At 36.6% G+C, this 13,818-nt stretch overlaps 1 long non-coding RNA gene and 2 gene segments (V, D, J or C); all 3 read left to right on the top strand.

Annotated features, from left to right (window-relative positions):
* The first annotated feature begins 3,115 nt into the window (after positions 1–3,115).
* LOC306863167 lies at positions 3,116–5,001 on the top strand. The gene is made up of 3 exons (XR_013783656.1): positions 3,116–3,205; positions 3,289–4,269; positions 4,351–5,001. It is a non-coding gene; the product is annotated as an uncharacterized lncRNA (long non-coding RNA).
* A 1,091-nt stretch (positions 5,002–6,092) lies between these two features.
* Positions 6,093–7,840, top strand: LOC306863421 (Ig kappa chain V region K29-213-like). The segment is given in 2 exons: positions 6,093–6,178; positions 6,266–7,840.
* On the top strand, positions 6,374–12,248 carry LOC306863418 (Ig kappa chain V region K-25-like). The segment is given in 3 exons: positions 6,374–7,772; positions 9,814–9,931; positions 10,036–12,248.
* Positions 12,249–13,818: the final 1,570 nt, after the last annotated feature.

Raw genomic sequence — 13,818 nt, 5'->3', positions numbered from 1 at the left:
TTGACTCACTTATGTTCAGAATTAGAGAACATTGATAGCAAGTAAAAAAATAACCTTTTTTCTCAATTCCAGTTTTATAGTTATTTTTTTTTTTTTTTGGAGATTGCAGTGCACTCATATCTTATAAACTCACACGTATTCTTGATAAACTTGTCTTATAAAACTACCACTCAGACTTCATAACTATCTCATCACTGCATGAGCAGAAGTGAAACTGTTCAGTTCAGAGCGTTGAACCGATCAAACAGAGAAACTGTGAGTTTGAGGTGAAAATCAGATTTGCATTGACAGCTTTAGTGATTCTGATCGTCTCAGAATAGAGCAGCTCCGTCTCCAGAGACCATGTTCAAACCCCAAGAGCTTCAGTTCACATTTACTGCTAAACGCAGCTGTTCTCAACTATTACAATCCATCAACAGCAGCTGAAACTTTAGTGAAGGAAGGACACACTGATCAATGATGCAGTCGAACACAAATGTAAGGCGTTCAGAAGCTTTATTGAATGAACAGCAATGGCAGCAGATTGAAAGACTGCTTGAGTATTGAGCTGTAAATCACGTGACTGCTGTGAATCCTGCTGCTCTTCACTGGAGAAACATCAGCACTCGGAGCTCTTGAGGAACAAGGTGTCTTGAGCAGATCCGTCATGTGTTACTCTGCAGACGAAGCGGTCTGCGCCTTCCCAGCGTGCTTTGCTGAGGCTCAGGACGCTGCTGCGGCTGTAGCGTCCGTCCCGCTCGCTCTCTGCGCTGGTCTGAACCCCCTCGCTGACCACTGCCCCGTCCAGCATCCAGCTCACCTGCGCCCCCTGTGGAGAGTAAGAGCTGAGCAGGCAGAGCAGTGCGGCTGAGCCTCCAGAGATCTGCAGAGAAGAGGGAGGCAGCAGAGACACGGAGGGCTTCACTGCGGGACCAGCTGAAACACACAAACACACAACAGAAGCAGAAAAACATGAACAACTGATCATTTGACTTCATATTTATACGTTACATTTGAAATAATCCTCAGAATTTTTGGAAAAACATTATTCAAGTAAATTGAAGATTATATTGTGATGTCGGTATATGACTGAGAAAACAAAATTAATGATCATTTCAATATTAATTGTACTTTTGAAATATTCATGCTATTCAGATTCACAATCATAAACATCAGCAAATTTGATAGTTTAAATAGTTTGAATGATTAATTTTCAAAATGCTCTTCAAGTTCCTTGTTGTCTGATGACAAACCCTTTATTGTTAAAGTAGCCAAGAATTATAGACAAATATATATATATATCAAGAAATAATTGAATAGATTTTAAAGTACTGCTATCAATACTTGTAATTGCATTTAAAAACAACATAAATTATAAAATGTAAATAAGTGATGAAATAAATTACAGAAATATACTAATTAGATTATTTCAGAATTAGTAAATTACAGAACATGTAAAACATTGTCCACATGAAAATTTATTAATATATTGTGATTTTGTCATAAGATATAGAAAACAAATTTAAATAATTGCAATATTATTTGTATTTTAAACATATTCTTCTATTTTGACTCTAATAATCATCTGTAATTTTCAGAGCGATTTTAAGTTTGTATTATGATGATTCTATTAAACTTAATATTTTAAATAATTGATTTTTAACATGTTCATTAACTAAATTTCTCTTTATCTGGTGATGACACCTACACAGTTACATTTAGTCTGTATTATCAAACTTTTTCATGCATCTAAAAACCCTTAATTGCTCAATTTACAATTAATTATAGATAAAATGATATATATATCAAGATATAATTGAATATATCATCAATTACTGACATCTATATATTAAGATACAATAATATTTAACAGATAAGTTAAATTATTCATGTAAAATGATAAATGAGATTTAAAAACAATATGAAATATACAACTTAAGAAAATGATGCAATAAATAAAATATTGCAATTATTAAAGAAACTTAAAAAAACCCATTTCTTATAATAAATTAATAATTTAGATATTTTTTTTACTGAAATAATCTAAAAATGAATTAAAATGAATGAATCAAATATCATACATTATAATGATAGAATTGAAGAGACTTACCGATCGTCAGTTTAGTTCCTCCACCAAAAGTGTACCACAGTGCTTCATTCTAGTGAAAGCGTCGTACAAAAACCTCCGTCACACTCAAATAAACACAAACTCCAGCAGAGAGAGAGAGAAACACACTCACACTCACACACACACACACTCACACTCACACACTCTCACACACACACACACACACACACACACACACACACACACACACACACACTCACACACACACACACACACACACTCTCACACACACACACACACACACACTCACTCACTCACACACACACACACACACACACACACACACACACACACACACACACACACACACACACACACTCACACACACACACACGCACACACACACTCTCACACACACACACACACACACACACACACACACACACACACACACACACATACACACACACACACACACACACACACACACACTCACACACACACACACACACACACACACACACACACACACACACACACACACACTGATCTGAGACTCAACATCACACATGGATTATTGAACTAAAGTGACTTTCACAAAAACAGCCTGATCATCTCTAAATGTTTCTAGATGCATGAAAACTAAGAATGAAATCTAAATAGATAATATAATCACACTTTGTATTGATCACATTTTCTTTTCACTTCTTAATTTGGGGTTTCTGAATGATCATTTTTAACTATTTTGGATGACCTTTGACCTCTCATGGAGTTCACAGTGATAAACTTGTTTCTTTCAGTGATTCAACTCTGTCACTGAATCATCAGAAAGCCTGCAGTCAGAGCCAGAGACTGAAAGAGAAATGATATCAAACTTAACTAAAGAAGTGAAAACACACTCCATTGGATCATGAGACTGAAACACATTTACAGGCTCAGTTTTCTTCTGCATGTGGGTTTTTTCACGTCTGTTTTGCTCCAGGAGGGTTTTTCCACAGAGAGTCACTTTGCATCGACACATGCTTCAGCGCTCCGAGTGTTTATAGCGTTCAGACTCAAACACTTTATAACACACTGCTGTTTACCACGGTACAAAACCAACAAACACAATGAATCTCTTCAGCAGCTTCATCTGGGTTCTGACAGCTTTTATTCCAGGTAACAGAAGAGAAAGATGCTCATTTTTAACTCTTTAATGTTGATTTAATTTGATGAAACACATATAATGTTGTTGTCAGCAGCATCCAGAGGAATCACTGTGACTCAGCCTGAAGTTCTGACTGTTTCTGAAGGACAAGACGCCACTATAGAGTGTAAAACTAATCCTGGAATATATAGCTGGGGTTTAGCTTGGTATCAGCAGAAAGCTGGAGAAACTCCTAAACTCATCATTTATAGTGTAAATAGTCGCTATGGTAGCAGTTCCAGTCGATTCAGTGGGAAGGGAGCACGAGGTGGAACTGATTTCACTCTGAGCATCAGTGGAGTCCAGACTGAAGATGCTGGACATTATAACTCAGTTTTGTTGCGCTTCATAATTATTTATTTTCGATTATGATTTTTCTTAAATAATTTTTATTTCCTGTTATTTGTAGAAATTTGGTCACTTTTGATCTTCCCTTCTGTGTATAGTTTCTATTCTTCACTATATATGTGTGTGTGTGTGTGTGTGTGTGTCTGTGTGACGGAGCCGACGAGACGTGAAGCGAGCGGATCCAAGTGCAAGCTTTTATTAGTGAATATAGTCCAAACATAAGCAGGGTCAAACAACAGCAAACAGGTATGGCACGGCCAAGAAACAAGAGTAATCCTAAAGCCGGGCTCACACTGTGTGATTTTTAATAGTCTTTTGCGATTGTTGCTTGTCACACTGTACGAACATGATCCCCATGTCAGACTGTAGGATCTCAGTTGTCTTAATGTCAGACTGTACGACAGTCAAGACGCGACAAAAACGGACGTACTTTTTTTATTATTTTTTTTACAAAAACGGACGTACTCAAGAAGACTTGTCCGGAGTTTTACGTCATCAATACGTGACCCGCGTTCTCTCGCTATAATGGTAGCTAGCAAACAACAGCAACGTGTAGCGTTAGTTTTATTAATTACATGCCTTGATGAAAAAAAAAAAAAAAAAACGAAAAAGACGACGTGTGTGGAGCAAGTCATGGCTGGGCAAAAGAGGACTTTATGGACTTCCAGTTCTACAGAGCGAACTTGAGGTAATTTTGTTATTCGAGTTTAAACATCCTGCCCCTTAACATTCTAAATGTTACCTGATTTTTATTATATTTTTTCTCTAGCTATTGCTTATGAAGAGGTACCTGGTTCAAGGGTAATTCCACTAGGAGCCACTTGATGGCACTAGTGCATAGTAGTTGCCGGATATAAGCCTGATTAGCGGCGAGCAAATTAGTTTGTTTGGTAGAGGGAAACCTCATAGTTGACCTAATGCTACCTGCCTACACATTTTAAGCCCTGGTTTGAGAACTCATAGAGTTTATGCTCAAACAAAGGACTTTTCATCTTGTATTCAGCTCATTGTATCACGATTGGACTATACCTCTCTGGTTGCTTACTTCACCGTGTTTATTGCGAGCACCGTGTGATTTCACCGCACGCTGCCGGGAAGCGGGAAGTATGAATGTTTGTATCTCCACGCTGTAGTGAGGCTACAGCGCGGGTCTTGTTAACGAGGCAACGAACACCATTGACTATCTTTACTTCTCTCTTATTGGATTATATCATTGCATCGCTCTCAAATAACCTTGTGGATTTATACTCATCTCATCACCTTCATCACTTTAGTTCATCTAAAGTTTGGATATTGATAAGTTTAATTTATTTCATTGACTCATTTACACAGAGAAAAGGACTGTTTGTTTATTCATATTCTTTATTTCTTATTTTGATGATAATTATATAAATGTGCACTTGACAGAATAAAATAGGGGAAAAAAGAATTGTTATTTGGTGAAGTGGTTTTATCTTTCAGTACCGGTGTTGTGCCTATTTTCGACTCCCTGCCAAATTATTACCCCCCTCGTTGAAATCGCCACCTGATTGCCTAATCCTAACCCCACCCCTAATCCTAACCCCTCCCCCACACCTAACCCTAAACCATACTAGGGGGGTAATAATCTGGCGGGGGTCAGAATTCGGCACTACACCGGTCGAATTTCTGTTGAACCCCCTCAGAGTAACATTTACGGGGACATAGGCAGTGTCCTCATAAACCACCTTCATATTGTAATACCTCTGTCATACCCATGTCATTATACACATTTGTGTCCTCATAAACCACACACACTCTCTCTCTCTCTCTCTCTCTCTCTCACACACACGCACTCTCTCTCACACACACACACACTAATAACAGACTCAACATCAGACATGAATTCTTCTGAAACAGCACAAAATGTTCATTTAAAAAAAAAAAAAAAATTATTGCTTGAAATATTATTTTTGTTCCAAACTCAGAATTTGTGCTGTTTTTCACCCATTCAAGTGCACACACAGTTGGGGGTTCAGTGTCTTTCTCAAGGGTCTCACCTCAGTCGTAGTATTGAGGGTGGAAGAGAGCGCTGGTCATTCACTCAGTAACAATCCTTGCCGGTACCAAGACTCGATCCCACAACCTTTGGGATAAAAGTCAGACTCTCTAACCATTGGGCCACGACTGCCCCCATGATGGTGAGCCCCTATTGGATGACCTTTGACCTGTTATACAGTAGCATCATGATATGAAATGTGTAAGACAGGTATTAAATGCTCTCAGCATTCAGTTTCAAGTCTGAATGAAAATGATCATTAAAACAGTGTTTGGAGAAACAAGCTTGACCCAAAATAACGTGCAGTAAATCATGAGTGTCTGTTTTAGAAGAAATAAAGATAAATAGAGATTTGGTAAATGGTAAATAGAGATTTATTAGCAAAGATGGCAAAATGATGAGACTGCTGTCTTCAGGTAAATGATGTGGAGTGTGTTTGCATATTGATCAGATGCTTGAGTGCTCTGAGAGTGTTTATAGTGCTGTGAGTTTAACACTTCATCACTGACACACACAACAATCTTCATCAACATGACCTTCATCATCATCTTCATCTGGACTCTCACAGCGTTTGCTCAAGGTTTGTGGAGCACAAGTTTGATATCAATTCATTTCTTCAAGTATATTGTCAAAGTTTTGAGTTGATTTTCTTCTTGTTGTGTTTCAGAGAGTAGAGGACAGATCAGCGTCACTCAGAGTCCCTCAACGACAGCAGCTCAACCAGGAGAAACAGTCAAAATCAGCTGTAAAACCAGCACAGATGTGTACAGACATAGTGGGAATGATCGTTTAGCCTGGTACTTACAGAAACCTGGAGAAGCTCCTAAACTCCTGATTTATAATGCAAACAGCCTCCAGTCAGGAACTCCATCTAGATTCAGTGGCAGTGGATCTAAGAGTGATTTCACTCTGACCATCAGTGGAGTCCAGACTGAAGATGCTGGACATTATTACTGTCTGAGTGTACAATGTCCTAGCAGTTGTGTGTTCACACAGTGATAAAGAGTCATACAAAAACCTCAGAGTCACAGTGACTGAACTGATCCTGCAGCTGCTCAAACACTATCACTCACTCAACTAGTGCTGTGTTCGATGCATCGATACGAGTATCATCACAGAGATTTGGCGATAGGCTACAGCTGTCTCTGTATGATATTGTGGCATGTGTGCTGCAGTGGACCGCGTTTAGTTTGAATAAAAGAACAACGTTCAAACCGGAGTAGAAAAGTGCAAGGTTTCTTGGAAATAATGAATAGAGCATAATGTATAGGCTACAACAAGGTTTAATATGACCGCAGAGGAACACAACATGGGTTGCCTGATATAAAGATCTTCCCACTTGATCGATACAGAAATATCTGCTGAGTGTGATCCTTGTTTTTGTCCACCTAGCAGCCATGTGCACGCTCTCTCCACTGTGGATAAACACGCTTGCTTTCTGAAAATAGCTGGCAGTTTAGGATCTCCACTTCAATATTCTATCCTCAGAAAAGTGTCATTTATCAAGTGTTCATTTATGAGAGAGAGAGAGGCTGTGTATATATGAATTACCACCGTTTTGCCGTGTTTCTAGTGAAGCTGTGGCTTTAATTGATTTAGAAACGATGATGTTACCAGCTCCTTGTTGAGAAAGATAATGTAGCTCTTCAGTGATTAAGATATTTTATTGATAAAATTGGAGGACAGCGCTAAAAAGAAGATACAGTGACAGCACATTAGTGTACAACTCTTCTAATTTGTACTTTTTAAACATAAAGAGTGTCTTGATTTGTGCAACGATAGCCTACCAGCAATGTTAAGATGATTTTAATATATTAGAATGAGTAGACCTACATTAAAACGCAGCTGTTCTCAACTATTACAATCATCAACAGCAGCTGAAACTTTAGTGAAGGAAGGACACACTGATCAATGATGCAGTCGAACACAAATGTAAGGCGTTCAGAAGCTTTATTGAATGAACAGCAATGGCAGCAGATTGAAAGACTGCTTGAGTATTGAGCTGTAAATCACGTGACTGCTGTGAATCCTGCTGCTCTTCACTGGAGAAACATCAGCACTCGGAGCTCTTGAGGAACAAGGTGTCTTGAGCAGATCCGTCATGTGTTACTCTGCAGACCGGTGCTTGAAGTGGAAAAAAAGAAGTGCTGGTACTCACTTCTTTCCTGAATAAGGTAGAGTTTAATCACAAGCTGATTTTAAAAACATTGTCCACATGCAAATTGATTATTTATATATTTAGAAAACAAATTTAAATATTGTTTTTTGAACATATTAAGAAACTCACAATCAAAAATATTAATAAATGTGTTCAAAATTATTATATTTTTTTATGTTTGCCTGATAATGATGCCAACAAAATTAGAATTATTTTGTCCATATCATTAAACTTTTGTCATACATTTCAAAAACTCTTATTTGTTAAATTTACAAAGAATTGTGTAAAAAAATATATAAATTTTAAAAAATGATTGAATATGTCAGAAAATATAAAGCAATGAAATGTTAATGAAAATTCTGAAATTGCTCATGTAAAATTTTAAAAAATATTTAAAAATAACATGAAATATGCCTTGAAATGTAAAAAAATAAATGTCATGAAATAATTATTTTTTTCACTTTTTTTTGTTTCTTTTTTTGTTTGTTTCTAAATGCTTGCTAAAATAATCTAAAAAGTAAAACAATACATTTTAATGATAGAATTGAAGAGACTTACCGATCGTCAGTTTAGTTCCTCCACCAAAAGTCCACAACAGTGTTTCATTCTAGAGAAAGCTTGTACAAAAACCTCCGTCACACTCAAATAAACACAAACTCCAGCAGAGAGAGAGAGAACCACACACACACACACACACACACACACACACACTCACTCACACACTCACACACTCACACACACACACACACACACACACACACACACACACACACACACACACACACACACACACACACACACACACACACACACACACACACACATGTTGGGTTTCCATGTTTTATGGGGACATCCCATAGGCGTAATGGTTTTTATACTGAACAAACTGTATGTGCTATTGCCCTACACCAACCCTACACCTAAACTTAGCCCTCACAGGAAACATGCTGCATTTTTAGATTTTCAAAAAACTTTATGCTGTATGATTTATAAGCTTGTTTCCTCATGGGGACCAAAAAATGTCCCCACAAGATTAAGATTTACTGGTATTACTATCCTTGTGGGGACATTTGGTCCCCAGGACGTGATGAATACCAGGTGCACACACACACACACACACACACACACACACACACACACACACTCACACACACACACACACACACACACACACACACACACACACACACACACACACACACACACACACACACACACACACACACACTCACTCACTCACTCACTCACTCACTCACTCACTCACTCACTCACTCACTCACTCACTCACTCACTCACTCACTCACTCACTCACTCACTCACTCACTCACTCACTCACTCACTCACTCACTCACTCACTCACTCACACACACACACACACACATTCAATTATTCTTTTCAGCATGTATTTGGCTTAAAAGCAAGAGTGTGGCTGGCTGAAGGTGTTTAGATTATACGGTGGTCAGAGGTTTAGTGATTCTGAATGATCTGTAGAGTAGTACAGTCAGGTCAAGGCAGGAGGTTTAGGGGTCTTTGGCATCTCCCTGTGGTCCTGTTTGGTATCACAGCTTGACTTTTGCTAATTTCATTGAAAACTTTTATTTAATTATAGATTGACTGATTGATTGTGATATTATACATACATTGTGAATTAAGTCAATTAAAAAGTACTTATTTATAAATAAATAAATAAATAAAGTTTTTAATTTTCTTAATTCACAATATATATGTATAGTGCCACAATTTTCATTATTTTAAATTTTCATTTCAAGTTTTCATTAGACATCTTGATTTTTCTAAATAATTTGTAAATACATTTTAATGATTAAAGTGATTTTAACAAGTTTTGATGACCTGTGACCTCTGGAATGACCTTCTCATTGACACTGACTTCTTGATGCAACTGCCATATGAATCATCCAAAAACCTGAAGCTTCAGACACTTGAGTCAATGTTTTTGACTCATTACATGAGAAAAGATCCTAAACACTGTTATGTTTCATGTGCATCATCTGCTGTAACCCGTACACAGATTTACATAGAGATGATTTGCATTGCAGCACAAGCTTCAGGAGATTTTATAACTCTGTGAGTTTGAACTCTGAGAATCTGAACCAACAGCAACCATGAGCTTCATCACCATCTTCATCTGGATCTTCACTAGCTGCTATTTCACAGGTGAGGAAATAAACACACTCTATTCTAACTGATCATCTGTGCTAGAAATACTGTCCTTCAACAAATACTGAATTCTGAATGTTTCTTCATTTTTCTTGATGTAGAATCAGCAGCTGTGACAGTCACTCAGACGCCTGCAGTGAAACCTGTTCAACCAGGAGACACAGTTACTATGTCCTGTAAAACCAGTCCTGAAGTTTACCAGGGTTGGGGTTATCAGCCTCTTTCCTGGTACTTACAGAAACCTGGAGAAGCTCCTAAACTCCTGATTTATGCTGCAAACAGCCTCCAGTCAGGAACTCCATCTAGATTCAGTGGCAGTGGATCTAAGAGTGATTTCACTCTGACCATCAGTGGAGTCCAGACTGAAGATGCTGGACATTATTACTGTCAGAGTTTTCATTGCAGAACAAATTCTTATGGTGTTTGTGCGGGTGATCATGTGTTGACACAGTGATAAAGAGTCGTACAAAAACCTCTGTCAGTCAGAGTCACAGAGACTGATCCTGCAGCTGCTCAGAGGAGGATCTGAAATAACTCTGTTGTTTCTCTCTCTCTCTTGTTTTTGCTCTTTCTCCTCATATTCTGACTCTCTGTAGGGAGAAGAGTAATGCTGGAACTGGACTGATTGAATCTGCACAGCTTTGAGGCTTTGATTTGGTTAAAGTTAAAAAATTAAAACGTGTCTCTCCTCTCGCTCAAGTGTGCGTGTGCGCGCTCAAACTGTGTCCTGTGCACGCGCGCATCTCTCGTGCTCTTGCGCTAGATATTCATTCTCTTCACACCTGGATTAAACGTCAAAAGTTATCAACCAATCAGATTTTTCTACGACTGACCCGATGAAAATACTAGGTGAACTGATCCTGGAATTTCTCTACAATTTAATAATATTTAGTCATATCAAATGTATATTAGAAATGGCTAGGAATCGGGTGCTTCAATGATTTATAAAAAAATAATAATAAAAAAAAAACTAGTTTGTCTAATCGTTTGGTCAAACCCCTCTGAGCGATTTATCTAAACAAACAAACAAGTATCTGATTCTTAAATTCATGTTTTTTTATTAAATGTAACTCAATATAACATTGTGACTATACAGTAAAAAAGCTTGTACTGTTCTAAAAACAGATTTGTGAGCAGTACTTTTTTATTATTATGCAAAAAGTACACAAGAGTTTGTTCAAGCAAGTACAAAAACAAATAAACATTCATAAGAATAAGTGAAACAATTCATGCCAGGAGTACAATTACAACAAGCTTCATCGGTCTTTCTTGCTTTTTAGTTCTTAATTTTATCAAACGTAGAACCATATTATTTAATCTCTTTTATAAAATGTTCAGTTTGGCTTAGCTTTACTCCATTTTTTCACATGAATGTGAAATTTCCCAAGTAAAATAAGTATAATATAAAGTTATAAAGAATCTGATGTAGATGTTTAAGTGTCTTGGGAGGCACCTCTAATGATAATGACGTATAGACAGATCTAGATATACCTTCTGCCTCTGACAATAATACCCTCACAAATATTGAGATGTCCCTCATTAACCACAAATTACATTTCTTTTTAGTTTTCTCAATAATTGGTTCAAAATTTAACTGACTCCTTTTTTTCATTTTTTACAAATTATTACACCTAAATATGTTAATTTATGTTTAACTGGAATGTTCTCTATTTCTGAAGAGGAGCAATCTTTGAGAGGTAATAACACAGATTTATCTAGATTCATTTTTAGGCCTGAAACACCAGTGAAGTCCTCAATATATATAATTATTTTTGGTACTTCAAATCTGTTTTTCAAAAATACTGCAGTGTCATCAGCAAACTGGCTAAATGTAAATGATACACCTAAAGCTGTGATACCATTAAATTGATTTCTTTTTATATGCGATGCTAAAACCTGAGTTACTAACAAAAAATAAAAAAGGGGAGAGAGGGCATCCTTGCCTAATGCCACGATGAATATCAAATCTTTGTGAGGTGCCATGAGCAAGTTTGACAGAACTATTGCATCCACTATACAATGTTTTAACTGCTTTCAAAAACATATCTCCAAAACCAAACAATTGAATAACTTTGAAAATAAAATCGTGAATCACCGTATCAAATGCTTTATAAAAATCAATAACTATCATCCTCAATAAGGTGATTATAATCAATCATATCTAAGACTAGTCTAATGTTATTCCTGATATGATGGCCTTGCATAAACCCAGACTGTTCTATATCAGTTATTTAGTCTAAACCTTGCTTCAGTCTTCTGGCAAAAATCATTGCAAACAGTTTACTGTCATTATTTAATAAACTAATAAGCCTCCAATTTTCAATACATAACTTGTCCTTATTTGGTTTGGGAATCAGTGTTATAACTCCTTGTTGTAATGAAACCATAGCTTCTACAAATACTAATAATAAAAAGGGTGAAAAGTCTTATAAAAATCGCCAGTTAGCCCGTCGTTGCCTGGGGATTTGTTATTTTTTAATACGTTTATGCACTCTGTCAACTCTTCAATGTCTATTTCTTTATCACAACTATTCTGAAAGTTCTGGTCTATTTTGGTATCACTCACCAGGCTATTTTAAAAAAGCATCAATGTTGGAAGTAGCTGATATTGGAGAATACACGTAAACTGAGCAACATATTACAAAATAACTGAGGAATTATCCACTAATTTGTTGTTAATCATTAATTTTAAAATTGAGGCAAAATCACAGTTTCTTTTTTCGATGCCAAAAAAATATTTTGTATTTTTTTCCTTTTTTTCTAACCATTTAAGTATATTTCTAATAACTACTCCTCTTGCTTTATCCTCATAAATCTTATCTAATTCAATTTGCAATGAATCCAATTTATGTGACTCACAATTAGTCAAAGATTCCTTTTTCTTTTTACATAAATTAAAAATCTCTTCAATAATCGATTTTTCCTTAATATTTTTATTTTTATTTCCAATTTTCCTTGATTAATAAATGCCGTTCTAATATCAAACTTCATTAATTCCCAATTCTTTCCATATGATTTTTCTAAATCTGCAATTGTTCTATATTTTTCAATAATATCTTTAATTTTTTCCTTTAAACATTCATTTTCAAGCACCTGTGTTTTTTGATTGATTGTTTTTGTACCATATTTATTTTTATAATTACTCCTTTATGATCCGTCATTATGCAAGGTTCTATTAATACAGAGGTTACATTATTTGTTAAATCATTAGACACTAACCAATAATGGATACGAGAATGAAGAGATTATTACTCCATGTATATTCTTCCCTGTCTGGATTCTTACATCGCCACACATCAATAAGACCTAATCTTAAACACATGATCCAGGTCACTAGAAGGGCCCGGTCTAGTTTCAGGAGGCCATCTATCAATGCTTTCATTAAACACAGTATTGAAATCTCCTCCCCAAATAACTTTAGCTGAAGGATATAGGGAAATATGTCTATAACTTTTTATCTTTTTGAGTATTATCAACTCTGGATGATGGATAGTAAAGCCTAGAGTGTCTTCTTTCCAAAGATACCTACATTGTGTGTGTAGCACACTATTGTCAGGAACTGTTACCATTGCACTGATTTTGCTTTGGGTCCCCTCAAAATCACATTCATTGTGGGGTGGTTAGGCCCCCAGCGAGCATCGTTCTGGGCCCCTCTCAACCGCTGGGCTCTCAACCTTTCATCCATGTCATGGCCTGCCTCATCCAAAAATATGAATGTTTTCATCAGCTTCCAGCTCTATCAACCTCTAAAAAGACTAGGAAAAACAAATACCGATAACAAGGTGCTGTAGACACAATCATGTATTTTACACAATAAATTCTCTTTAGTGATTCTGCAAGACCACCAGCATCACACCTCTGTCTCTAGATACATATTTTTGTGC

Source organism: Barbus barbus (genome assembly GCF_936440315.1).
Source record: "Barbus barbus genome assembly, chromosome: 44".
Taxonomy (NCBI): domain Eukaryota; kingdom Metazoa; phylum Chordata; class Actinopteri; order Cypriniformes; family Cyprinidae; genus Barbus; species Barbus barbus.
Note: the sequence above shows the minus strand (reverse complement) of the source record. Positions and strands in the feature narration are given on the sequence as shown.